Here is a 9,121-nt window from a genome sequence, read left to right as displayed (position 1 = left end):
TGAGGCTTCAGGCCCCGCCCTGGGCCAGGTGGTGAGTGGCAGGAAGGAGCAGGGCCCTCAGACACTCACTCAGGGGAGTCCTCCTGGGCAGCAGAGCGCAGCAGTCCCTGTGAGGCTTCAGGCCCCGCCCTGGGCCAGGTGGTGAGTGGCAGGAAGGAGCAGGGCCCTCAGACACTCACTCAGGGGAGTCCTCCTGGGCAGCAGAGCGCAGCAGTCCCTGTGAGGCTTCAGGCCCTGCCCCAGGCCAGGTGGTGAGTGGCAGGAAGGAGCAGGGCCCTCAGACACTCACTCAGGGGAGTCCTCCTGGGCAGCAGAGCGCAGCAGTCCCTGTGAGGCTTCAGGCCCCGCCCTGGGCCAGGTGGTGAGTGGCAGGAAGGAGCAGGGCCCTCAGACACTCACTCAGGGGAGTCCTCCTGGGCAGCAGAGCGCAGCAGTCCCTGTGAGGCTTCAGGCCCCGCCCTGGGCCAGGTGGTGAGTGGCAGGATGGAGCAGGGCCCTCAGACACTCACTCAGGGGAGTCCTCCTGGGCAGCAGAGCGCAGCAGTCCCTGTGAGGCTTCAGGCCCCGCCCTGGGCCAGGTGGTGAGTGGCAGGAAGGAGCAGGGCCCCCAGACACTCACTCAGGGGAGTCCTCCTGGGCAGCAGAGCGCAGCAGTCCCTGTGAGGCTTCAGGCCCCGCCCCAGGCCAGGTAGGTGGTAAGCGGCAAGAGCAGGGCCCTCAGGCACTCACACAGGAGAGTCCCGTACTTAATTTCTGAGGACTCTTTCTAGCTTTAGCCCACGAATTCCAGTACTCCACATTCCATAGCCACTTAAACCAGCTGAGTAAGGTCAAGCATTCATTTTAGAAAGTGGAATCTCACCCTAACATGAGACATCTTGTCAATATTTCTGCTATGTGTCCTAATCAGTGTTATTCACCAAGTGAGATGTGCATTTCTAAAAAGCAAAATAAACACAGGAAAATTACAGAGATTTATCACTTGGTGGTGATATTCCCTTTTTTCTATATTTTTGTAAAAGCAATGGTTAAATTTTGGACTTAATTATTTAACCCCAAATCCGAGCTCAAAATAATTTCTAGTGTGGATCCTCTATCTAATGTGTGGAGAAAAGAAAACTTGTTTCTGACTTAACCAAGGATCTCAATTATATTAATGTGGTACAGGAAAGAATTTCCATTTTTCCATGTGTTCACAAACAAATCAGATTAGGAGACACCAAAACTAATCTGATCTAATCTTCTGATCATGGCTGAAGCCCAACTGCTACAGCAGGCTAGAATCACTGCATGACATCTCAAGAACAAAGGCCAGGTTGAAATACTGTAGTTCAGTGCTGTAGTATCTTTCTCTTCCTCACACTGTTACGTTTGCGTTCCTTCATGCTGTTTTCTTCTGCATTCTGAGACCCTTCTGTGATTGGCTCTGAAACTGGCTTGGCGCTGGAAACAGGGAGGTTAGCTCAGGTAATGGCAGAACAACTGCTCTGATTCTTGAACTGGCACAGAAAGCCACTGAGCAAAACAGCTTGGCCTGGCATGAGAACATCCTCTTTTAATGTCATCCAATAGATGCTTTGATACTCCAGCTTTTATACTCTCCAGTTTTGTACAGATCACAGTGTCATGAAAATTCTTTGAAAACTTTTCTCTTCCAAATCGCTTTTTGAAAATCATACTTTTTAGCTTTTTAATTTCCCTTCTGATTTAAATTCTTGTGAGTTCCAATTTAGAAGAACACTCTTTACCACCACCCCCTCCACAGACTCAAACCAGAAATGGAGCACTTCAAACTGGAAAACTCCAGGTTCTCCGCTCCCTAGTGAGAATCTCGGAGAAATATAAATTAAAATTAGTTTCAGCACATTGAATTAATTATTCCATTTATTGCTTATTATCTTGCTTTGTGGTTTTACGTGCCTCTGAACTGTAGATGGGATTAGAAAGAAAAGGGAGAGTATCAACTAATTAAACTCAGGCCGCCAAAAGAGACAAAAAAGCTTGAAAGCCATGGGGAAAAGGGGAGGATATTCATTAAACTTCATTACATTAAAAAAATTAAGTCATGGAACATATATCTATAGACAGCATGAATACGTTTTGGTTTATTTACTGTAGCTACTCAGCCAAAAAAGGAAAATAATCAGGATATTGGCAGGAAATCTCACATTTCAAAAAACCTCAAGAGATTACAAAAGAATGTTCATTTAGATGCGAGCTGTATCTTGTTAAATAATTCCCCCAAACTATTTCAGTAGCATTGAAAGAGCCCATAGGTTTATAGCATATGATGAAGTTGCATCACTTGTAAGCCACTTGAGGAGAAAATCATCAGCGAACGGTAGGAATTGTTCAGTTCCAGGGAGAGAGAAAATGATGGGCCCCTAAACCTATCCTGCACCCGCTGCTGAAAGGAAGGAGGCCACAGTGGAGGTACTGAGAGTCAGAATAATTTTATTCCAAGCTGATCAGTGGAGTCAGCACTGGTGACTCATCAATCATCAATCAAAATATAGCAAAGTTACTGAGCAGCTATGCAGGAAAAGGCAGAGATGAAGAAACACTCAATTATTCGTGTCTTTGTCAAGCTAGAATAAAAAAATGCAATCCTATGCTGCTATCAGACTTTTTACTGGAATTCTTGATGTCCAACTTTTTTTTATTTTTTGTTTGCTTTTTAAAATTTATTAAATAAAGACTATGTGAGGTTTAAAAGTATAAGGATTCAACAGTGCAAACAATGGGTGGCATTTGACACTCATCTGGGAATTTGAAATCTCAGTGACATTTGGGCTTTTGAAAATACGTGCTGTGTCCCCTGCAGTATTCCGTCTATGACAAAACCTTCAAACTTCATTTTTCTCTTAGAAAAACTTCTATACTCTCTTTGACTGCTCTGAGTAAGGACCAGGTCTTACGTTTCGAGAGCAGTTCTCTTGAGGTGCCATTCCATGCTCCTATTAGAATGTGGAAAGCAGCACAGAAAGCACCAATGAAGGGATGTTTTCCCACCCTGAATGCAGCCAGGGCATTGTGGCCTGTGAAGTCACCTTGCCCTCATTCAGTGATTGCCAGAGTGGCGCAGGGTAGAGCCCTGGAGAGCAACAGGCACCCTGCTCCGGCCCTGGAGGAAGCAGCCCCCAGTAATTGGAGCTGCGGCAGACCTAGCTCTCAGCTACAACTTAAGAGCTCCACACAAAAGCTTGGTCTCTGTGTTTTTCAGTGCATTTAACCTTGGCACTCCATCAAAACCACACCAATAAAAATCTTCCCCATGATATTCTGAATAAATGAAAAAAGCGAGATTAGGCTATTTGATTTTTATTACTAATCTGTATTCACATTAGGACAAATCTCAATGCACATTAATGGAATCATTGAAAAGTGATCATAGCAAGTGAACAATTTTAATTTAATTCTATTAGAAGGCCAGGGTGTGCAAAAAATATCTTCTTTTTGCTAACCTACCTCGAGTATTATAGTGATACAAAAGTCATTGCTTAGATGGATTCAAGAAATGGGGTGATGGACAAAACTGGTGGTATATTTGGAGAGGAAAATCAGGGTGTCATTTCCAAGGGCCCTTGTTCTCTGCTCCAAGAAGGAGCCACTCAAATATAATTCCATGAATTATGGCATTCTTATTTTCCTAACCTTATGCTTTAACTTAGTAGTTAATAAATGGGAATTTACTTTGTTTATTTCATAAAATTATATTATCACATTTCATAGAAATGTCAAATAACTTAATGAAATGTTGTCTCAGTAGTTTCAGTGGTGCTAGTCAAGAAGACACGTTATTGCTGGCATTTGAGAGTCAAACTTGGTCATATGACTGATCAAGTATTATCAGAGGAAGTAATTGTAGCATCAGCACTTGAAGGACTCAGGGCATAGGCCTGTGCCCAAATTAAAGAGTATTTGAGGTCTCACCAGCACTGCACTTGGTAATATATCTAGAGGTGCCCTCTAAGCAAAGTGTGGCAGGTTAAGGTTAAAGGGGGCGTAGCTCAGCTGGTAGAGCATGAGACTCTTAATCTTAGGGTTGTGAGTTAGAGCCCCACTTTGGGTGAAAGATTTCGGCATTGCAGGGGGTTGGACTAGATGATCCTTGTGGTCCCTTCTGACTCTACGATTCTGTGATTCTGCAAAGGTTCAAAAAGATCTGAGGTCTGGAACAAAAGACCAAACACTCAAGCTACCCCATTGCAACACACCTGTCTAGCATTAAAAATAATTAAATCAATAACAAACAAGGGGAGAGAATTGTGCTAGGTATCAAAACTCCTGCCTTCTAGAGGTCTCCTGAATTCAGTGCTTCTCAGTTAGCTTTATGCGGAACCATGCACTTAAGTGAAGGCCCCAGCCTTCAGAAGAGCAAGCACTGAACGTGCTTTAAACACAGCATGGGATCAGCAACTTACAGAAGGAGCATACAATACCCTGATAATAAATTGTTTGCAGGAAAGAAGGAACTTGGACTTCCAGAATGAATAATGTGACATTTTTATAAGGGAAAGGTAAGATCCACGGACTTAAGGAAGCAGAACTTTTAGTGCAGGTTGTAACTCTCTGTTGAACTCTTCTAAAGTGTAATAATATTCAATTAGCAGCACACAAATCTACCCTACTAGCAGGAATTTATTTTCGTAATGGACACTACTGTAGCATGAAATTGGAGTCGGATTTTCTTACAGCCCAAATGGATTACAATACGTTTTCAAATGAAAAATAGTTTCAAGCTGTTGGCTGGAACTTGGCTCCCATTGCTGCTGGTGAGCAAAATCAGCTTGTGTGGCATTTAGGAGCCTATGCACTGATTCACACATGCATGTACATCACTTGTTTAATTCTGCGCTTGATGACTCACAGCTGAATGTGAGCAGGCTCAGCTGAAAAGCATTGTGTGAGAGATGATGATAAGTGATACAGCAGTTCTCTGCTCCCAGCTCTTTATAGCTGGCTGCTGCTCTTCTTATGGATTCCAGTGAATCCAAGGTACCCACTGATGGGACAGAGCTCCTGTTGCATTTGGCAGAAAAAGTTCCTTCAGTATTTTTTTAAAAGTGAATTTGGAGTCGACAAATGATTGAGCAAAGACAAAAGGAAAATGATTCCCCACAAGCAAGATTATCTAAAATCAATAATCAACTCAGGAGAGAAAGCTTCAAGTAAAATTAAAACTCCATGGAACATTACTGAATGAGTTCCCCAAAGATCAAGACAAACAGAAGTTGGCTATTTTGCCTCCTGGGCCTAAGGATATTTAAAAACAAACAAAAACCTTAGACATTACCTTTATATCTCATAAATCATCACTAAAGGGCAAAAACATTTTGTCATCTTTCCCCCTTTCATTTTCACCTCTCCATTTCATTGCTGAGCTGCCTCTATTCCATACGACCATTAATTGACAGAAAAATGCTTTATATAGCTGCTATTAAAGCTGAAATAATGGCCTTAAAACAAACAAAAATGTCAAATTTTGAAACTAATCATCTGGGGAAAAGGGCCAACAGTGCAGCCAGAATGGAACAATTTGTCAGAGGACAGATACCATTGCTCACAGGAGTCAAGAACACCCTAGAGAAAGCAGATAGCTAGCAGTCTTAAATAATTAGAGACAAACATCAGCCCAAAATGGCACAGTGAAATTTCAACGTATTGTGACTAATGAGGCAGTGGGTGCAATCCAGCATGCGTGTAAGCATATCCTGATCTGAGGCAGAGGGCGCAAGTCCTACCCACAGGACAAGTAGCTCACACTCTAACACTACTCTCAAATTGTTTTTTCTCAGATAAGAAATCTAATATGTCGGGCATGTGTTTATGCTTGCTTCTTAACATGCTTTCCCTGCTCTGTGCCCACAATATATTTTTCAGGTGCCACCACTTCAGTTGAGGACATAATTCTTGTTAGGATGAGAATGCTTAATGGCAATGGTTGTGTCTAATGACAAAGGCCAAGGCCAAATTGTACTATATAAAGAAGTCTGCCTGTTTATGGCCGTGGTCACAGTAATGAAGTAAAACCCCTGCATATGATGCTGAAAGAAGATCACCCCATACAACAACGCAATGAACTGAGAAACAAACAAAAGCTCTCTAAACATACAAGTGCCTGGCGGATGCGACAATGCACAGAATCCAGAAATGCAAGCTTTGGGCATGTATATCAGGGAGCCCAAGTGGATGCGTGAGGGAGAAGGATTGCTGCACTTGTGCCGTGCAGTGTATTGCCTGCACAATTCCTGCACACTGCAACTGGTTGATTCATAGGCTCTGCTCAGGGAAAGCTTGCAAAAGGTGAACCGATTGTGCATTAGTCAGGGCCCTGGACGCCCATACACATTCAATGAACACAGGCAGAGGGTGGATGTTACAATTAAATCTCATTTGCTCCCAGTTAAAGTACATGCCCTGATAAACCTTTGAGCACCTTAGCATCATGCTTAACAATTGCTGTATTTGGATGATCAGTATGTTTTCTCTCAATGCGGGGCATACATGTGGCTTAAATATTCCTGGTATCATTGCTATTTGTTGTATCATATTTGTACTTATAATCCAAATATGATATAATAATATAATTTGTATAATATCATATTTGTATGTGTTAGGTTTCCAAGGGGTTGCTCGAGAGCAAACAGGCAAAGACCACCCTGCTCGGCTGTGAAGCCTTGCTTTTGATGTAAAATAAACTTTATCTGTCCAGAGCACCACTCTCCCGTGGCTGGCTCATTCACTGGCAGAATCCGTGAGTGGGCGGGGCTTAAACTTTCCCCAGCAAAGTAATTTCTTGACGCCCAGTCTGTGCCTCCCCTTACTGCACAAGGAGGGTGTGGGTAATGGTGGACCTCTCCCCTCCCCGCTTTGCCCAGGCAAGGTGTCCTGGCACTGCCTCGCCTCCTCCGAACCCTGCAGCTCCTCTCCACTGGAGGCGTGGTTACTCTCCCCACCAAGGAGGAGCTGCTTTCCACGATCTTTGGGGGTTCTCTGTAATCTATCCGGCTTTTCCTCTCTCCCTCCTGAACCGATGGCAGTTCCCTGACAGTATGTATTATATCATATTTGTATTTGTATCATATTTGTATTATTTATTGCTTTCATCTTTGTGTGTTCATATATTGTATTGTATATTTAGAGTGGTTTTTGTTTGGTTGGTTGGTTCTCAGCTGCTTCACTTTTTTTGCACAAGGTAGACCCCTGTCTATATTTGTTCTTGAAATGGTGTGCTCTTTCACCCTTGTTTGAGCTGCTGTACGTCAGGGATGGGGAATCTGTGGTCCTCTAGACATTGCTGGACTGCAACTTCCATCATCCTTGACTACTGGTCATGCTGGCTAGGGCTGATGGGAGTTGGAGTCCAGCAACATCTCAGCAGGTGCTGGGAGGCACAGGTTTCCCATACTTCCTGAACATGATTCTTCTAATGCTATGATGTAGCATTAGAGTTTGTAAGGCTATTTTGATTCTGTTTGTTATTCAGTTGAAGCTATGGATTGTTAAACCATTTGAATGGGCAAATCTCACATATACGGCTTGTTCCATGCTCCTTCCAATTCAAAACTCTGTCAGATGCTGGGATGGGAATTGCACACTTCTCCAAATCTTGTCCCACCTAGACTTTTGACTTGCTGAGTTTGAGTTGCTGCTGATACAATGCAGACTTGACTACATGTTTTGAGGAAAGAGAATGGATGAATAAGGTCCAATTAAGGGCTCAGGACCACAAGGACCACCTCTCCCCATATAAATTGACCCAGACTCTGCAATCATCATCTGAGGCCCTTCTTCATGTGCCTCCTCCATGAGAGGTCCGGAGGGTGGCAAAATGAGAATGGGCCTTTTCTGCAGTGACTCCCTGCTTGTGGAATGCTCTCCCTAGGGAGACTTGCCAGGCACCTTCATTATATATCTTTAGGCACCAGTCAAAAACATTCCTCTTTTCCTTGGCCTCCAGCCTTTTGAGGATGGTATTGTTTTTGTTTGTTATTATGGTATGTATTTTGTGCTCTGTGATCTTCAGAAATTTATAGAAATTTTAATAATGATAATAGTAATAATAATAATAATAATTTTCCAATTTCTTGTAATGAAGATGTGCACCAAATTTCAGCTTTTGTTCCACTGTGAAAGCGCAATTATTTTTACATTCCCTGTCAATAAATCATTATCTAAGAGAGGGAGATTCCATTCTTCCTTGATTTGGTTTCAATCAAGTTTTTTAAAAAGGAAAAGGACATGATAGCCACATGGCAGTACAGCGTGCCATTAGTCAGATCACGACCCATCTACTGAAGCCCAATGATCCTTGCTGATATCAAAAGTGCACACTGCTCTCTAGAGAGTTAAATAAATCAAACGGGAGAAAAGTAGAGGAAGACTGAGGTTAAGTCAAAGCAGTATCTTCTTCATACAGTATCAAATTGTTGTAACCCACCCTGGGACCTTAGGGTGAAGGACAGGTAATAAACAACAACAACAACAACAACAACAACAACAGAAGTATTGGTGGTTTTTTTGCTACCAGCTCCCTGCACCCTGGGCTGGAGACTAGAGAGAATCAGTTCGGAACCAAAATGCAGCCAACAAAGAAGTCTGAATATTGCAGCTAGATAGAAGCACAAGCACAAGTTCCAAAGGTATATAATGTTTGAGTGAAATTGCTTTAATGACCAGCACTATCTGTGTTTCTGCCCACTGCTCAAGCTCTGTATTTGAAACATATTACAAGCATACCATAAATCCCCAGTACTTCTCCTCTAGAGAACAGATACTTTATCAACTGCCCCAGGACTTCTTGCCACTTGGCTGGGACTCCACATGCACACATACCAGGGGTCTGGGTGAGCAACTGCAGTGTGGCTACAGAGTCTGTGTAGACACATATGGAAGCCCATGCAAACAAAGGCCATCCCACTCTCTTCAGTTGTTGTTTATTAAATTTGTATACCGCCCTCTACCCACAGGTCTCAGGGCAGTTCTGCAGGTCTCCCACGTTCTACAGATGTCCCATTCAGCAGGTGGACATGGGGGGGGGGTTCCAAGTCAGGAGCAGGGCAGGTGGGACAGGCCTTGCTTTCTCTCTATGCTTTGAGTGCATGTATGGTATGTGTGT

This window comes from Podarcis erhardii, assembly GCF_964252035.2.
Source record: "Podarcis erhardii genome assembly, chromosome: 4".
Taxonomy (NCBI): Eukaryota; Metazoa; Chordata; class Lepidosauria; order Squamata; family Lacertidae; genus Podarcis; species Podarcis erhardii.
The sequence above is the reverse complement of the archived record's forward strand: the minus strand, read 5'-3'. Positions refer to the sequence as shown.